The 18,074-nt window shown below is 44.7% G+C and overlaps 1 protein-coding gene across 1 annotated transcript in view; it reads left to right on the forward strand.

Moving 5' to 3' along the window:
- The first annotated feature begins 1,386 nt into the window (after nt 1–1,386).
- Nucleotides 1,387–18,074, forward strand: part of LOC120996164 (small cell adhesion glycoprotein) — a 68,014-nt gene continuing 51,326 nt past the window's right edge. The window contains exon 1 of the mRNA XM_040425918.1: nt 1,387–1,441. The gene's annotated coding sequence lies outside the window, so the exon portion shown is untranslated. The remainder of the gene's footprint in view (nt 1,442–18,074) is intronic.

Here is an 18,074-nt window from a genome sequence, read left to right on the forward strand (position 1 = left end):
AGGGCGTGGCCTAACTGGGGCCTGGGGGCAGGGTTTTTAAGTCCATCTTTTGAGGGTGGCCTGAATGGCCACCCTACCTGCCCCTTTGACTGTGATCTGCACTGCACTCTGCTTCCTTAACAGTGTCATCCACAGTGCCATGCCCCTTTAAAGGGCTTCTGTCACCCCACTAAAGTCTTTTTTTTTTTTTTGGGCTAGTTAAATTACTTATCCTGCGATATATGAAAATATAATGGCGTTACTTACTTTGATTCAGCAGTTTCTTCTGGTAGCAGCTGCAGAAAACCGCCCCCTCGTCGTGTTGATTGACAGGGCCAGCCGGGATCTCCTCCTCCGGCCAGCCCTGTCGGCATTTTAAAAATCGCGCGCCTGTGTTCATTCTGCGCAGGCGCTCTGAGATGAGGAGGCTCGCCTCCTCAGAACTCCCTCAGTGCGCCTGCGCCGATGACATCACCGAAATAGAAGACGTCATCGGCGCATGCGCACTGAGGGAGTGCTGAGGAGGCGAGCCTCCTCATCTCAGAGCGCCTGCGCAGAATGAACACAGGCGCGCGATTTTTAAAATGCCGACAGGGCCGGCCGGAGGAGGAGATCCCGGCTGGCCCTGTCAATCAACACGACGAGGGGGCGGTTTTCTGCAGCTGCTACCAGCAAGTAGCCGCCCTACTTGCTGGTAGAGGCCTAATTTACATATTATAAAAGTTCATTTTTAGAAGAAACTTCTGAATCAAAGTAAGTAACACCATTATATTTTCATGTCGCAGGATAAGTAATTTAACTAGCCCAACAAAAAAAAAAGACTTTAGTGGGGTGACAGAAGCCCTTTAAAGCTGACCGACAGCAGTGAAAAGAAATAGCTGGGTTGTTATTGAAATCTGGTGTAAAACTATGTGTATGTGGAGACTAAGGGCCTGTGAGCTTCTATTGGCTGATAAGTGACATGTGACCATGTGTATGGCGACTTCTATTGGCTAATGCATTTTTTGGACATATCTTAGAAGCGGTACGTGCTAGAGAGCTGAGATCTGGTCTAAAACCTTCCCAGACACCTGATGTACCTGTGTGCCAAATTTCCTGATTGTAAATGCGACGGTGCGAATTGCTTTAGCGGACATACACGCATACACTCAGCTTTATATATCAGATGTATTAAAACTCGAGGTTTAATCCAGATGTTACTATTTCAACTTTGTTACTATATTAAGCTTCCTATGTTGGTTTTTCTGACTCATTTTTATTAGATTTTACTGATTATTATTTTAATGTATTATACGACTAGTCTTAGTCATAGTGTTTTCCACATGGCAGTTGTAGTTAAACTGGAAAGTCAAGATCAAGGAAACGCCTTAAGCTATGTAAGCAATAACCTCCCTATTTAAAATTGTCCCCAACCCTGTCGAAGATTAGGAGAGACTTACAGTGCCCTTGAACAGCTTCTAAGGTACGTACTATAATATGTAGATATATATATAACTATATATAGAGAGAGATAGATATACCGGTATATAAATGATATACTGTATATATAAAAGCAAGACAGCAGCACTAGGTAGTGACGTATTCAAATTATTGTGCACGCAATCCAGACCTGATCAGTTAGTTTCAAATAGCATGTAGAGGGGATCACAGTACTCCAGGAATGTCAAAAAAGTGGTTGATTTATTCCTATGTATCCATAAAAACGCAATGTTGTGTTTTTATAGTTACAGAAGAATAAATCTACCTTCCTGGAGTGCTGTGATCCCTTCTACATGCTGTCTATCTATCATCTATCTATTTACACATATCTATGTATCTATCTAATTCCAGAGAAGACAGTAGCACAGTTAGACAATGTGAAAATGGGTGCAAATCCTCAGGGGGTATTACTTCCACACATAGCTCCAAAAGACAAAAAGTGAGGCAGCACTCCAACTGTGGTGAATGGGTTAAAACCCAATAGATAGAAACAAAGTAGCAGCACACCACTATATGCACTAAGACGGTGAATATGTAAAAAAAAGTAAAATGCATAACTGCTATACTTACTATTAGGGCTCGTTCACACGAACCTGTGAAGCCTGTGCCTGTGCTGTGGACCCAGGGGCGTAGCTAGAAATGCATGGGCCCCATAGCAAAAAAAAATTATGGGCCCCCCCCCCCTCTGTGCCATCCACAGATCCCCCTCCCCTAAATAGTGCCATCCACAGATCCCCCTCCCCTAAATAGTGCCATCAACAGATCCCCCTCCCCTAAATAGTGCCATACACAGATCCCCCCTCCCCTAAATAGTGCCATCCACAGATCCCCCCTCCCCTAAATAGTGCCATCCACAGATCCCCCCTCCCCTAAATAGTGCCATCCACAGATCCCCCTCCCCTAAATAGTGCCATCCACAGATCCCCCTCCCCTAAATAGTGCCATCCACAGTTCCCCCTCCCCTAAATAGTGCCATACACAGATCCCCCTCCCCTAAATAGTGCCATCCACAGTTCCCCCTCCCCTAAATAGTGCCATCCACAGATCCCCCTCCCCTAAACAGTGCCATACACAGATCCCTCTCCCCTAAATAGTGCCATCCACAGATCCCTCTCCCCTAAATAGTGCCATCCACAGATCCCTCTCCCCTAAATGGTGCCATCCACAGATCCCCCTCCCCTAAATAGTGCCATACACAGATCCCCCTCCCCTAAATAGTGCCATCAACAGATCCCCCCTCCCCTAAATAGTGCCATCCACAGATCCCCCCCTCCCCTAAATAGTGCCATCAACAGATCCCCCCTCCCCTAAATAGTGCCATCCACAGATCCCTCTCCCCTAAATAGTGCCATCCACAGATCCCTCTCCCCTAAATAGTGCCATCCACAGATCCCTCTCCCCTAAATAGTGCCATCCACAGATCCCCCCTCCCCTAAATAGTGCCATCCACAGATCCCTCTCCCCTAAATAGTGCCATACACAGATCCCCCCTCCACTAAATAGTGCCATCCACAGTGCCATCCACACTCCCCTAAATAGTGCCATACACAGATCCCCCTCCCCTGAACAGTGCCATCCACAGTATCAGGTGCCTCTCTCTCCCCCCCCCATGTGCCAGTATCAGGTGCCAACCCCCCCCCCCCCCAGGTGCCAACCCCCCTCCCCCCATGTGCCAGTATCAAGTGACCCCCCCCCCCCCCGCTCCCCCCATGGCAGTAACAGTCGGGTATTAAAAAAAATAAAATAAACACTTCTACTTACCTCCATGTCAGCGATGCGATGCAGCCTCTTCCTGTGTCCCTCCCTGTATGTCCATATATGGAGTCACTGCTTGTATTTCAGAAAAGGTTTCTGCTGGGATTCGAACCCACGACCTTCTGTATCAGAGGCAGAGCACCTAACCTCAAGACCATAACAGCTGCCTTGCTGCTGACTGAAAAATTATGAGACTTCTACTGTTATAGCTGGCTAAGTGTACATCTATACACATAGCTGCTCATATATAGAGATATAGCAGAGCTGAGTGTGCTGGGATAGCTGTCATATAGAGATATAGCAGTGCTGGGTGTGTTGGGGCAGCTGTCATGTGTATAGATGTACACTTAGCCAGCTATAACCGTAGAAGTGTCAAATTTTTTCAGTCAGTTGCAATGCCTTCTTTATGGCTGTGAGGGTTAATGCTTTGCCTCTGATACACTGATACATTGGAGGTTGTGGGTTCGAATCCCAGACACATCAGGAGACTTTAGTATATACAGTAAGATTAGAGCACATTAGCCTTTAGTATATACAGTAAGATTAGAGCACATTAGCAAGGGAACATTAAGACCGCTGCTGTGAAGGGGCCCTGAACAGTAAGACATCGATATTTAACTAACTTGAAAATAAACTGTCGGGCCCCGAAGCAGCTGCTTCCCCGGTAGTTACGCCACCTCCTGGCTGCCTGTGTGTAGTGTCTGTGTGTGTTAATAAAAAAAATAAAAAAATAAAATAAAAAAATTTGAATGCGGTCGGACGGGCCCCCTAGTGGCGTAGGGCCCCATAGCCACTGCTATGGTTGCTATGGCGATCCCTACGCCACTGTGTGGACCGCAAATTTGCGGTCCGCAATGCACGGGCAACTTCCGTGGGGCAGGCGCATGGGGATCGCAGACCCATTCACTTGAATGGGTCCACGGTCCCTCCGTTCCGCAAAAAGATAGAGCATGTTCTATCTTTTTGTGGTGCAGAGGCACGGAACGGAACCCCAGAAAGCACTCCGTAGTGCTTCCGTAGTGTTCCGTTCCGTGCTTCCATTCCGCATCTCCATCCGTGATGCGGAATGACAACAGAACGGTGCCCGTGTATTGCGGATCCGCAAATGCGGTCCGCAATACGGGAACGGGACACCACAACGGTCATGTGATCGAGCCCTTAGACAAAGTAGAAGCTCTTAGCGCCTATTATTGATCAAAAATATGTCAGGCCCATCTACCAAACGACAAGGTGGCTTCTAACAGACGGGACCTACTCTAACACGTCCAGCTATTGTGATATTCCTAATTAAAAGCACCAGGCAGGTGGGTGGAGTGCTAGGTTCACACAGATAAATCTATCTATACATATCTATCTAAGAGTACTTTCCCACTAGCGGCAGGACGGATCTGACAGGCTGTTCACCCTGTCGGATCCGTCCTGCCGCTATTTTGCCGTGCCGCCGGACTGCCGCTCCGTCCCTATTGACTATAATAGGGACGGGGTGGAGCTCCGGCGCAGCACGGCAGTTCGCGGTGAGAGGCCGACGGACTAAAAAGTCGGACATGCGGTACTTTTAGTCCGGCGGCCTTTCGCCGTGGACTGCCGTGCTGCACCGGAGCTCCGCCCCTGTCCCCATTATAGTCGATGAGGACGAAGTGGCGATCCGGCGGCACGGTGAAATAGCGGCAGGACGGATCCGATAGGGTGAACAGCCTGTCGGATCCGTCCTGCCGCTAGTGTGAAAGTAGCCTTAAACATTAAGGGGGACATTTATCAAATCAGATAAGTCAATTTTGTGGTCTAAAAAAGACGCAAGTCATGGCAACTGCAAACTTTTCTGTGACATTTGGTTAAATTTGTGGCATTTTGTGATCGTCGTCACTTTCCACTTAAGAGCTATAGATGAGACTAGACCTGGACAGGGGCGAACTGGGAACGTAAAGTGGCCCTGGAAAAAAAATAAAAGTGGCCCCATTTTGTAGTCGGTTCCAAATTAACAGAAGGCAGAGCCAGCAATACCATACTGCGGCACGTTATACCACCCTAGCAGAGCGAAATATACCGTTCATCTCAATATACTGCCCCAGCAGCACTAAATACATCCTTAAAGACTGCCACTGGTTGGCCAAAAGGAGGGCTCAGGTGGCCCCATGGACATCGGCCCACCGGGAGGTTTCCCTGTAGAGTCTATGTCCAATCTGTCTCTGCACTCATGCCAGATATATTATTATGGTGCACCAGTTCATAAATTTGGTGCAGGCACACAAAGCAAAGCCAGGCTTAAAAGTGACACAAAAACAACCTCAAATGAGAAATAGCCCCCTAAGTTCTTATTACGTGATGATTCTGGTTTATGATTGTGTAATATTAGGAGCAGCTGTAAAATACTACATGCAGCAAAATACGTAATAATTACTAGACACTTCCTGGAGTGAATTTGCCACACAGGATCCTCACTGTACAGCGATATAGTAAATAGTGTAGCACAATGGCAACCTTCATAAAGGGAACATGCTTAGGAGAAAGCATATGGGTATAATATCTAAAAACACGTATCAAATGATTGGATGTCTGCTATAAACACCACTACTAAATATAATGCTCCAGAATACTCATATCGCACCAAAAGGCCCTGTGCTTCACTTTCACGGTGCCTTCCAGCTGTCTACTTCAATTGGTGTTTGCAATGCACAACTATAGTTTATGACACTGGTTCCAAAACTCTGTCATGCCAGTAAACCCCAAACCAGCTAGAGACCGAAGGATATGTCCGAATGGTATAACTGCTGGTCAGAAAGATTTGACATGTACTTTGCAGATTAGTGGTTTGAATTCCATGGACCTGACATGGATAAGCCCAGTTCACTCCTGATAATTCAGCACGATTTCTGCAAAGAAGCTGCGCCAAGGACGTGTCCCTTCTTGATGAGAATTTGAAATCTGAGGCCATATGACCATCAGAACTGATTCCCGTTGAAAACAACAGGAGATGGAATTGTAAATGGATTATGCACTGAAATCCATGCAGAAAAAAGGTTGTTTGAACATATCCTAACAGAGGAACCCTAGTAAGTTCATAATATGCTTATGGCATAGGGCACATTTATAAAATAAAGCTGCTGACTGGATTCTTTGTAAAAATAGGTCAGCTTCAAGGGCTTTGCAGCAAAAAGGCACCAAGCACAAAAAAAGTGATTGAAAGAATAAAACGCACTTCAGTACAGGCAGCCTCAGCAGATGTATTTTTGTTTCGTTTTTTACCCCTATAACAGTATGTTAGTCACTGATGTTTTTTAAGGGGTTTTCCAACTGTGTCCTCAGGATAGGTCATCAGTATCTGATCGGTGGGGGTCAGACACCCGGGACCGCCGCCAATCAGTTTGAGAAGACAGTGGGGCTTGCAGTAGCACCTTAGGCTTTTCTCAGCTTACCAGGCACGGCGCTGTACGTTTTACAGCGGCTGTGCTTGATATTACAGCTCAGTCCCATTCACTTCAATAGGGCTGAGCTGTGCCTGGTCCACGTGACCAATGAAAGCAACATCACATGACCTAGGCAAAGCTGGAGAAGGCCGCGGCACTACTGCAAGCGCTGGTGCCCTCTCAAACAGCTGATTGGTGGGGGTCCCGAGTATCGACCCACACGATCAGTAAAAGCTATTGGAAAACCTCTTTAACCCCTTTCCGACATGTGAGGTAATAGTATGTCACCTGTCGGGTCTTTAAAGATGGCACCCACACTGTTCCTGTTTATACAGCAGGTGCCCTCAGCTAATGTCTGCGACCGGCGGTAATGCCAATCGCGGACCATCAAACCTGACCATGGCATCGGAGTGTGTGAAAACCCATAAGCACGCGCTTCTGGCTGTGCTCCAGCTCCACGTGTGACGATCTGAGGAACCAGAGTCCTTTTGCAGGACCCCATGGAAACATAGTAAATTTCTCATAAACTCCAATGCTAAATAGTTTATACTATAAACTATAAAAAAGTGTACAAATAAAATTTTTCGAAACATAAAAAAAAATATATCTAAAAATTCTAATCATCCCCCTTTCCCCAAAATAAAAAATAATAAAAAATTTTAAATACACATCATGGGTATTGCCACGTGCGGAAACTATAGCGCGTGCAAAATCTAAATATAATAATATCTATCCCATATGGAAAAAGGTGAAACAAAAAACTACAAAAAAATTCTAAATGGCTTCTCCTCCCACAAAAAACCGCTCGACCACATTTGGATTTTTTTTTTTCACTTCCCACTACATCCTATGCAATATTAAATGGTGGCATTAAAAACTACAACTTGCCCCGCAAAAAAACAAGCTCTCATATTGCTATGCGAACAGAAAAATAAAAAAGTTATGGCTTTACGGCAATACGGCCACGGCCGGGCAACAGTCGAGTGCATGAGCCCGAATCCTGTACAAGAGGCATAGGTTGTTTTGGTGGGACAACCCCATTATTTGTCAGGATGGTTGTATAGGGCATAGGGCAGTTAGAGGTTAATGTCAAGATCCTTGGTGGTCTAGGGAAATTAAGGGTTAATGTCACAATCCTCAGTGATCTAGGAAATTTAAGGTATTAATATCAGGATCCCTGGTAGTGTAGGGCATTGAAAATGTTAATGTCGGAATCCCTAATGGTCTGGGACAGTGGCTGGGTTAATGCCAGAATCTAGGGCAGTGAAGAGGTTAATATCAGGATCCTATGTGGTCTAGGGCAGTAAGGGGTTAATGCTGTTTACCTGGGGTCCCCCTCTCCAGGCTCCACATAGTCCTGGATATATCCTCCTAGTTTTATCCCGCATTGATCATAGAGATGAGAGCAGAGAGAGAGGATGGAGCTGAACTAACTGTACATCCACACTCTTCTCTCTATTATTGGGCAGATCCATTTACACACAAGGAAACACAGGCTGGCTAAACATTGCTATAAGAAGCTGTGTACTGAGGTCGTACACAATGTGATACCTCTTGGCGCAAAACCACAACAGCGAATGACGTCTTATAAAAAGGTTTTTATTTTTGATCAGGTGACAACGCGTTTCGGAGTGAGACTACTCCTTTTTCAAGTCTTTGGAACCGGGCACATGCAGTTAGCGCGACCAGTCAAGATGCTTTAGTTCGGGCTGCTGTGTGTGGCGCGGTTGTGGTTTTGCGCCAAGAGGTATCACATTGTGTACGACCTCAGTACACAGCTTCTAATAGCATTCCATATCAACTGGCAACTCCAAGGACTGAGAAGATACCGGCATCACCAACGCATGCACAACACCAGAAGGTGAGCATAACAATCGACACAGCCTACTCTCAAGATCTGGTACCCAAAACTTACTACCCTATGAGCGCCTTGCTTCCTGCTTCTTTTGCCAAATTTGCTGGCTAAACATTGGAATTTTACTGAAAAGATGAGACACTGGCTTAATGGTTACAGTCTTTGTACACATGCTTGGCTGTTACACAAGATGGTTACAGTCCAGTAAAAAGCTTAGTAGTTACAGTTCAGGCACAAGCTTCGAGGTTACTGTTGGCAGTAAAAAAAAAAATCATAACAGTTTCTCTTAGTGGCACAGTTCTTAGAACGTCAGTTGAAGACAACTTATGGGACATTTGGTGGTAGCTATCTATTGTGCCTTGACTGTGGCATGTAATGGGGCGCGATAAGGACTGTTGGAACACTTAGCCACCCCCTTCCAGCAAACTGTATACTTGTATGTATAGTGTGATATGCCATGTTATGTTATCACCTACCATTTGTAATATTCCATCCTATTTTACGTTCCTCTATGTTACACTATGTGTCACACACTGAGCTATGTCATGTTATACTCTGAATCTTGTGATATGTGATATCTTGTGTTTTGCCATGTTGTACTGTCCACACTGTGTATATTGTGCACACTGTGTATTTATCATCAAGCATCAGCCGCTGTGATAAATCTGGCACATCTTTACACTTTACACACTTTCTTAGGCTCCTTGCAGACGGGCGTGAGCGGAATAGGTCCGGATGTGTTGCGGATGCGTTCAGTTTTTATCTCGCGGGTGAAATGCGATTTAATGCGTTTTGCACACACGTGATAAAAAACTGAATGTTTACAAACAACATCTCTTAGCAACCATCAGTGAAAAACGCACTTGCTTGCGGATGCGATGCGATTTTCACGCAGCCCCATTCACTTCTATGGGGCCAGCGTTGCGTGAAAATCACAGAATATAGAACATGTTGCAATTTTCACGCAACGCACAAGTGATGCGTGAAAACCAACGCTCATGTACACGCATTGCACCCGTGCGGAATACCCGCCCGTGTGAAAGGGGCCTTAGGATGTCCTGTCATGTTAATCAACTTTAATAGCTGTTGTGACCACTTCGGGGTTAGGCTAGATCCATATCATGTTTTGCCACTTTGCTTGCTAAATGAAAAATATATATATATGCTACTAGAACAGGATATCTATACAGTTTTATCATATGGCCAATAAATTCTATTGTGAAGGAAACAGATATCTCAACACATTTTTCACTAAACGTAGCTTCATCAGGAGGCAATACTATCTATAGGCTATGGACACCTCAGGGGCAATTGTTTTACAATTGCATTTTATTCAGTTGGTTCAATTGGTTTTTATTAAACATTTTCTGCAGTTTTTGTGATACATTTGGTTAAAACTCTGTTTTCAGATTGTCTCTCCTGAGTTCCGTCAGTTGACGGCTCATGTGAAGCCTTATCTCTGATCCCCTGACCTCATAAACACTCATTATGGCTAAACTGGTAATAACATGGCTTAAATGAGCATTTATGAGGTCAGGAGATCAGAGATAAGACTTTATATGAGGCATCAGCTGACAGAACTCAGGAGGGAAATTTAGCAAATACACAAATTTTTAACTGCAATTCAAAAAATATTTTTAGCCAAAATTTGTAAAATACAATCATAAAAAAATATCCTGAAGGTATCCATAGCCTTTAAAATTCCTGTGGTTTAAATAAGCCGTGGCAGTGGCCTGATTAATTACTCTTTTGTAGTGGCGTCATCAGGTTGCGCTGTGGTGCTGGGCGGAAATGTGCACTCTCTAAGTGCAGGAATTCATCATGCCATGGGCATGCTGATATGACATCCCATGTGGGCATCAGTCCATATTGTTGGGCTTATTTAAACCTCAGGAATTTTAATTAATTTTGTCTCCTCTCGAAGACGCGCATTGAGGTATATATACAGCATGTACATGAGTATGACACATTAATGTCTACTATCACTTCAGTACCAATTGGAGCTTACTATTGCTTATCATGGCACGTAGGGATTTTCATTTCACTATAGGTAGTATAAGAGGATTTATGTGTATTATCTTATTTACCTACACTATGGACAATATGCTATTTCTGGATCCATACTGACTTACTTTAGGGTGGTGTCACACAAAGCATTCGTGGCAGTTTTTAATCAAGTTTGTTGAGGCAAAGCCAGAAGTGGACCCGTAGGAAGAAGTATAAGTCCTTCCTTTATATGATAGCTTATACTGATACTGTTTGGCATCATTGTATTATGTGTATTTATACACAACTGGGTAATCTTTTTATCACTGGATGTATGTATGCATCTGCTAGTTACAATACATCTACAGTCAGATGCATCAGTACGTCTCCATATTGCTTGGCCTTTGGGGATATTACAGCACTGAATATAGCAGAGTGATATTAGTGTGATACTGGTTGTGTTTCCAGCGCTATAGCAGCATAAAGGTCTTTCTATCCAGGATATTTGTGTGCCTCATCATTTTTAGGATATTTGTATATTTTTTATGTACCTTACTTTGGTCACTGAATAAACTGTGCTACATGCATTACATTTATGCTAGTTTGGGTATTATTCCTTCCAACCATCTTTTGGCAGTCTAGACTGTTGCCTATAACATGAGTATGGGAGTCTAGACTGCCCCCTATAACATGAGTATGAAAGTTTAATCTAGACTGCCCCCTATAACATGAGTATCGGAGTCTAGTCTAGCCTGCCACCTATAACATAAGTATAGAAGTCTAGATTGCCACCTATATCATAAGTATGGAAGTCTAGACTGCCACCTATATCATGAGTATAAAGCTCTAATCTAGACTGCCCCCTATAACATGAGTATGCGCAGGGGCAGAATGGGAACTTAAAGTGACCATGGGAAAAAAGTGGCCCCATTTGTAAGCAGGTCCAAATTAACAGAAGGTGGGGCAACACAAGTAGGCAGAGTTAACAATACTATGGTGCAAAATACCATCCCAGCAGAACCAAATAACACATTGTAGCACAGTATACTGCCCTAAAAGCTGTCCCTGTGGTGGCCAATAATAGCTACCATCTTCTGTCCTCCTCCTACAGTTGTCTATGGAGTAGGGGGCTTAGATGAGATGTGGGCCACGGCAATTGAATTTAGCAGGGCCTGTGCGGCCACTGGCTGGTTACATGAGTACCTGATTCTCACAGCGTTAGTTACTGTAGAGAGCTCATTATGTACCCGGTCAGCAGCAGAGAGAAGGACTTGGATTGCCGCATGGGGCATCGGCCCACTAGGAAATTTCTCTGTAGGGTCTATGGCCAATCCGCCCCTGAGTATGGGAGTCTAGTCTAAACTGCCCTCTATAACATGAGTATCGGAGTCTAGTCTAAACTGCCCTCTATAACATGAGTATGGGAGTCTTGTCTAGACTGCCCCTGCAACATAAGAATGAGAGTATATTCTAGACTGTCTCTAAAACATGAGAATGGGTCTAGTCTAGACTGCCCCTACAACATGAGCATTCGAGTCCACCCTAGACTGTCCCTATAACATCAGGCTGGCTATTGAGACTGGTTCCACACTGAGGACAGTTTATGAAGTATGATACAGTGTTATAGGAATCATCTCACATCTGGAAATCTGTGGAATTATCTTGAGGTGCAGACCTCGGAAAAATTCAAGGGGTTTTCCGGTCCGTTTATATTCATAGCCTATGCTCAGGATAGGCTATCCATATCTGATTGGTGAGGATCAGACAACCCGTCGATCAGCTGTTCCCAAGTAGCTTTGCCACCAGAACTACACCTTTGTGTAGTGGACAGAGCTGGTTACTGTAGTGCTGCTCCCATTCACTTCAAAACATTTTTATCCATTAGACAAAATGGATGGAAATGTGTAGTTCTGGAGCCGACTTCCCGCACCAGAGTTACTACAGAACAGTGGATCGGCAGGTGTGCCGGGTGTTAGGCCCCACTGATCAGATACTGATGGCCTACCCTGAGGATACGCCATTAATATAAAAGGATTGGAAAAACCTGTTCATTCTATTTAAGATATCATAAAGCTGAAAAGTGTCAGGACAGTATTTTTCAAGTACGTTTGCTTTTTGGCTATGTTCATATCTGCGTAACTTGGAAGCTTTGTTAAGGGCCTTCGTTGCAATTCTGTAAAAAATATAGGACAAAAAAGCACAGCATGCTGCAATATTTGGTCAGGTAAATGCAGGGTTTTCTAACAGATACCAGATGGATCCCATTATAGTCAATGAGGTCTATCTGGCGCCGTTTGTTATAGTCTTTTGACTGTGTGAACCCATCCTTAGAAAACAAATTTCCAGCATCAGTTAAATTCAGAAAGTAAAAAGAATTGCATCACCGCAGCATCCAGTGTTATAATGTATGACATGAGACTTTATATTGGTTTCCTTAGTAATAAACATGTTGATTAAAGGCACGGTCATGTGTACAGAGTTCACCCGGCACACCCATTGTTGTCCCATATAATATTTGGTCTGGTTAGCGGATATAGTGATATTGAGAAATTGTATTGACAGACACTTTAGTTTGTTTCTCATAATTTGGTGAAGGGGGTTTATAACGGGGGCAAGCTGTAATTTTTACTAATATAATTTTAAAGATGTTTTTGCATTTTCTGAGGAGGTGAAGTAACAAGGAGTTTACCATGCAGGATATATAACTGCTCCGCTGTGTCCCTGTGCATCATCCCGTACTCGGAGACTGAAGGGTAGGACTGAGGACCAGACGCGCTGCTGTTGGAGAGGAGCGTCTTTAGAAAACACCTCAGCCTGCCAGTACGGGATGAGGAAACTCCTTTCTGAAGCACAGCGACACAGCGGAGCAGTTATCTCAGTTGTCATCTGCACATAATATACAGCTTCACAGTGCTGAGACCGGCAGACTTTACATAGGACTCTGTGCTCCGCTTTCTCAAACTGGCCGTCCTGCAGTGTCACTAGAAGGACAGATTTTATGATCATAAATCCAAGAGCAGCCATTTTAGCTACTTGACTGATTGTTCCCTAGACTAAAGGAGCAATTATAATAATTTAAATAATTATAAATAATTAAAGACATTTAATAGCTTATATATAAGAACATGTTTTTTCAGTATTTTTATCTTTCCTGGAGAACCCCTTTAATTGGCTGGGATTGAGGATATGTCTGATTCTGGCTGATGTACACAGATGGAAGCTGTATAACAGAATTGGTTCCTGAGCCAGCTACATACATTCCCAACGCATACATTACATATATTGTATGTGCAGCAGTCTACTACCAGGGCGTCTGGGGTATCCATTGCCCCCTTAGGAGGTTTCCACGAAATATGTCCCTCTTATAGAGCAAGTAAACGTGACGCCAGCTGCGGCTAAGCAGCGGAAGCACAAGGCTCCCTTTTGTAGATGGTAATATTGGTACACAGGGTAGGATTGCCAGAGTTGTGCAGGGTGGCCTACAGTCTCTGTAGATGTTATGTACACGTGTCACGGTGTTCCTACCTGAATATCCTTGGATCCCAGACGTGGTGTAGTCCGAAGCAAGTGTAAAAGGGATGAATAACTTGTATGATGAATAAGTAGAATAAACGGAGTCCAGACTTGATATTAACGTTGAACACAGCTTTACTTGGCATAAACGGTAATCCAAACAGTTTCCAAACGGTATCTTGGTCATCAGCAGGTATTGGCATTAAAATGGCAGGAAAACACTTCTGCAACATTCTCAGCTCTGCTATGCGGTGGCTCTCTCAGCCCTGCTATGTCGGCTGGAGTAAATAGGAACCCTTCCTCTACTGCTGGAACTTAGGTTAGCTGTCTGTAGTCTGTCTCTTACTTTAATCCTAGGAACTTCTTGTCCTGGCATCAAGCTCTTTTAGCTTGGGGTTAAGGCAATGCAAGCCCAGGAGGGGACATGCAATCATGTAGACTTCAGAGGCAGGGCCTCTGGGCCTAGCAGAGCAGGCAGTGTTCTGCTAGCCAACGCACAACCTTTCCTTAGGAAGGGGTAGACTAGACTGCTCACTAACTAACTAAACTCCTCCCTCTCTAGAGAGGGCTGGAAGGGAACTAGAAGGTTCCTCTCCAGAGAAACTAGCTCTGCCAAGATTGCCTCCATCTGCTGGTAGACCAGGCACATTAAACTTTAACAACAGTTTATAAGGAAATACATACACACGTTGCAGGAAATGGCAATAAATATCTGAGATGACACAGGATGCACCAATAAAGATAGTGGGTGTACAAAGGAGGTGGTAATGCCCAACTCTGGGTCATTACATATGTACGTCACAATATACTAAGCGGTTCAAGAGGTTGTCACCAAAATACTGTTTTGTTTTTTAAAGTGTAACTGTTAATTTAAGTATTTTTTATGCTAAGTGGACAGTGGTTAGGAAAATTTCTGTAATATACACTGTACTTTATTTTGTTCATTTTTATAAAAAAAAAACAGTTTCTAACGTTGGCTCTCTAAATGAGTGTTGCTAAGGAAAACCCGCCTTCAGTGCACTGAGGACGGCTTACTGAAAGACGCAGAGACAGGCTCTTCAGCCTGCCTATTCTCCTAGCTGCTGGGGTTGTGTTACTAATATAAATGTATCCCGCCAAAGAGATATCACTGGTTTATCATTTTCCCCAAATACCATTTATGAATAATTCTAGGGTTATATGCCTGCCATTGCACCCTGTGCCAAGTCTGTTGTGATTTTCAGTTGCTGTAAGTTATGTCCTGCATTAGGACGTAGGAAGCATCTCTGATAAGAAGAAGGGCGTGGTTAGTGTCTCATGTCCTGTTGAAGTCATGATGGGACAGCACATGACATCCAGGAAGTAGGATTCAAACATGGGGGATAAGAGGAAACTGCAAATAAGGTAAATATAAAAAAATAATGTCGGGCAGAGACACACAGTATTATAAATCTTTATAATGCAGTACGGTCCTGTCAAATCCACTACAGGAATTCACGCTTCCACACGGAGTGTGTTTCACGCAGTGAACATGCTTGTGTGAAACTGGCCTTAGTGTGAAAAGTAGTTTATGGCACAACTCCCCAGGCTACTTTCACACTCGAGTTTTGTGCGGATCCGTCATGGACGGATCCTTTCAGATAATACGTCCGCATGCATCCGTTCAGAACGGATCCGTTTGTATTATCTTTAACATAGCCAAGACGGATCCGTCTTGAACACGATTGAAAGTCAATGGAGGACGGATCCGTTTTCAATTGTGCCAGATTGTCAGTGAAAACGGATCCGTCCCCATTGACTTACATTGTGTGCCAGGACGGATCCGTTTGGCTCAGTTTCATCAGACGGACACCAAAACGCTGCAAGCAGCGTTTTGGTGTCCGTCTCCAAAGCGGGATGGAGACTGAACTGATGCAAACTGATACATTCTGAGAGGATCCTTTTCCATTCAGAATGCATTAGAATGCAAACTGATCCGTTTTGGACCGCTTGTGAGAGCCCTGAACGGATCTCAGAAACAGAAAGCCAAAACACCAGTGTAATAGTAGACTAAATGATGCACTGCATCAAGATTACTTTTTGCTCTTCTTCTTGGGGTTTCTGTTGACCTTTCTGGTATTTTTGTCAGGAAGAACAGTGTAGTCTGTAGTGGAACAACTGAATATTCATACTTACAAACTTTCATGGAACAAAGGGAGACCTCCCAGACGAGCTGGCAAATCTCCCACACAGCACATGGACAGCTGCTTAATCCTAGAGAAAGCATCCCTCCTTGAGCTCTAACTCTATGTGGTGTCAGGATGCTGCATAATGAGGTACAGCCCAGGCATCCATGTGTGCACTGAAGGGGCATGAGATGTCACAAAATGGGCTGAGAAACGGGAGAGCCTAGGAAAAATTGGCATGCTATTGCAATGAAAAATTAGGCACATTCACCCATCTCCTACTCGCATTAAATTTTGGCAAGTATGAGAATGTCGGAACTCTGAGTTGAACCCATTAAAATCTGTCTGTCAGAGGATTCCAGGCATCAATTTAAAAATGGATTAGGCATAGCTGTTATGGCTCTATTATAAATGGAAGACATAATACTGGAGTTAACAGAGCACCCTGGTCCTTCAGAATTTCATCTATTTACCTTAACCCTTGTGTGCACCCTGACGTACATCACAGCTTCTCAGCCTGCTCCATGTTACACAGCTGACACCCATCTGCTGTGGCCAGGACTGGAGATAACCCCAAAGCTAATTGTTTAAACTAGAGGTGGGACGAATCCAATTTTTTTCGAATCCGAATCCGAAAAGGTTCTCGAATATATTGAATCTTTCGAATCTCGAATCCTACAAATCCTGTACATAATTGTGTGAACGCACGGTGTAAGAAACAAAGTCAGACCGCATCAGTTTGTCTGAACCTCCACCTCCCAGTCACGGTCGCACCCTATATGACCGCGATGACCCCTGCTATGACCCCTGCTCCTATCACTACAGAACATACAGGGTAATACAGCGCCACATACCTCTTACATCCAGTGACGTCTCCTTTGATGTAGATGTTCTCTTTCCTCATCTTCTCCCTTCAGACCTTCAGACCAGACACCATTTTTCAGCCATTTTTCGTCTATGCAGTTTGACAAAAAAAAAATCTTAGTTTACTACTTTCCCATCATCCTCCCATCTTCTGGACAAATCATCCTAACACCCCCAATACTGTTCCGCTGTGCTCCCCAATATTATACTGCAGAAACAGATAATACCCCTGATAATACTAGTACCACACAGAGCCCCCCATATAAAATACCCCTTCTTTGTGGCCTCAGTAGATGCCCCCATAGTGCCCCCCAATAATGTGCCAATAAGAAGTGGCCCCACAGTGCCACCCAATAATGTGCCAGTAAGTGTCCCCATAGATGCCCCCCTAATCATGTGCCAGTATCAAGTGCGGAGTGCCTCTCTCCTCCCCCCCATGTGCCGGTATTATAGTGCCATCTCCCCCCCAATGTGCCAGTATTATAGTGCCATCTCCCCCCATAATGTGCCAGTATCATAGTGCCATCTCCTCCCATAATGTGCCAGTATCCTAGTGCCATCTCCCCCCATAATGTGCCAGTATCATAGTGCCATCTCCCCTCATAATGTGCCAGTATCATAGTGCCATCTCCCCTCATAATGTGCCAGTATCATAGTGCCTCCCCCCCCCCCCCCCCAATGTGCCAGTATCATAGTGCCTCTCACCTCTCCCCCTGGCATCCACAGATCCCCCATCCTATAACAATGCCATCCACAGACCCCCCCATCCTATAACAGTGCCATCCACAGACCCCCCACCCCATAACAGTGCCATCCACAGACCCCCCCACCCCATAACAGTGCCATCCACAGACCCCCCCACCCCATAACAGTGCCATCCACAGACCCCCCCACCCCATAACAGTGCCATCCACAGACCCCCCCACCTCATAACAGTGCCATCCACAGACCCCCCCACCCCATAACAGTACCATCCACAGACCTCCCCCCCACCCCACAATATATCCTACTTACAGGGCTACTGACATCGTAATGCAGGCCGGCCGGGCAGACGAGCGGCAGAGTGACTGACTGATGTCACGTGCCTGCGCCGCC

This window comes from Bufo bufo, chromosome 3, assembly GCF_905171765.1.
Source record: "Bufo bufo chromosome 3, aBufBuf1.1, whole genome shotgun sequence".
Classification (NCBI taxonomy): Eukaryota; Metazoa; Chordata; class Amphibia; order Anura; family Bufonidae; genus Bufo; species Bufo bufo.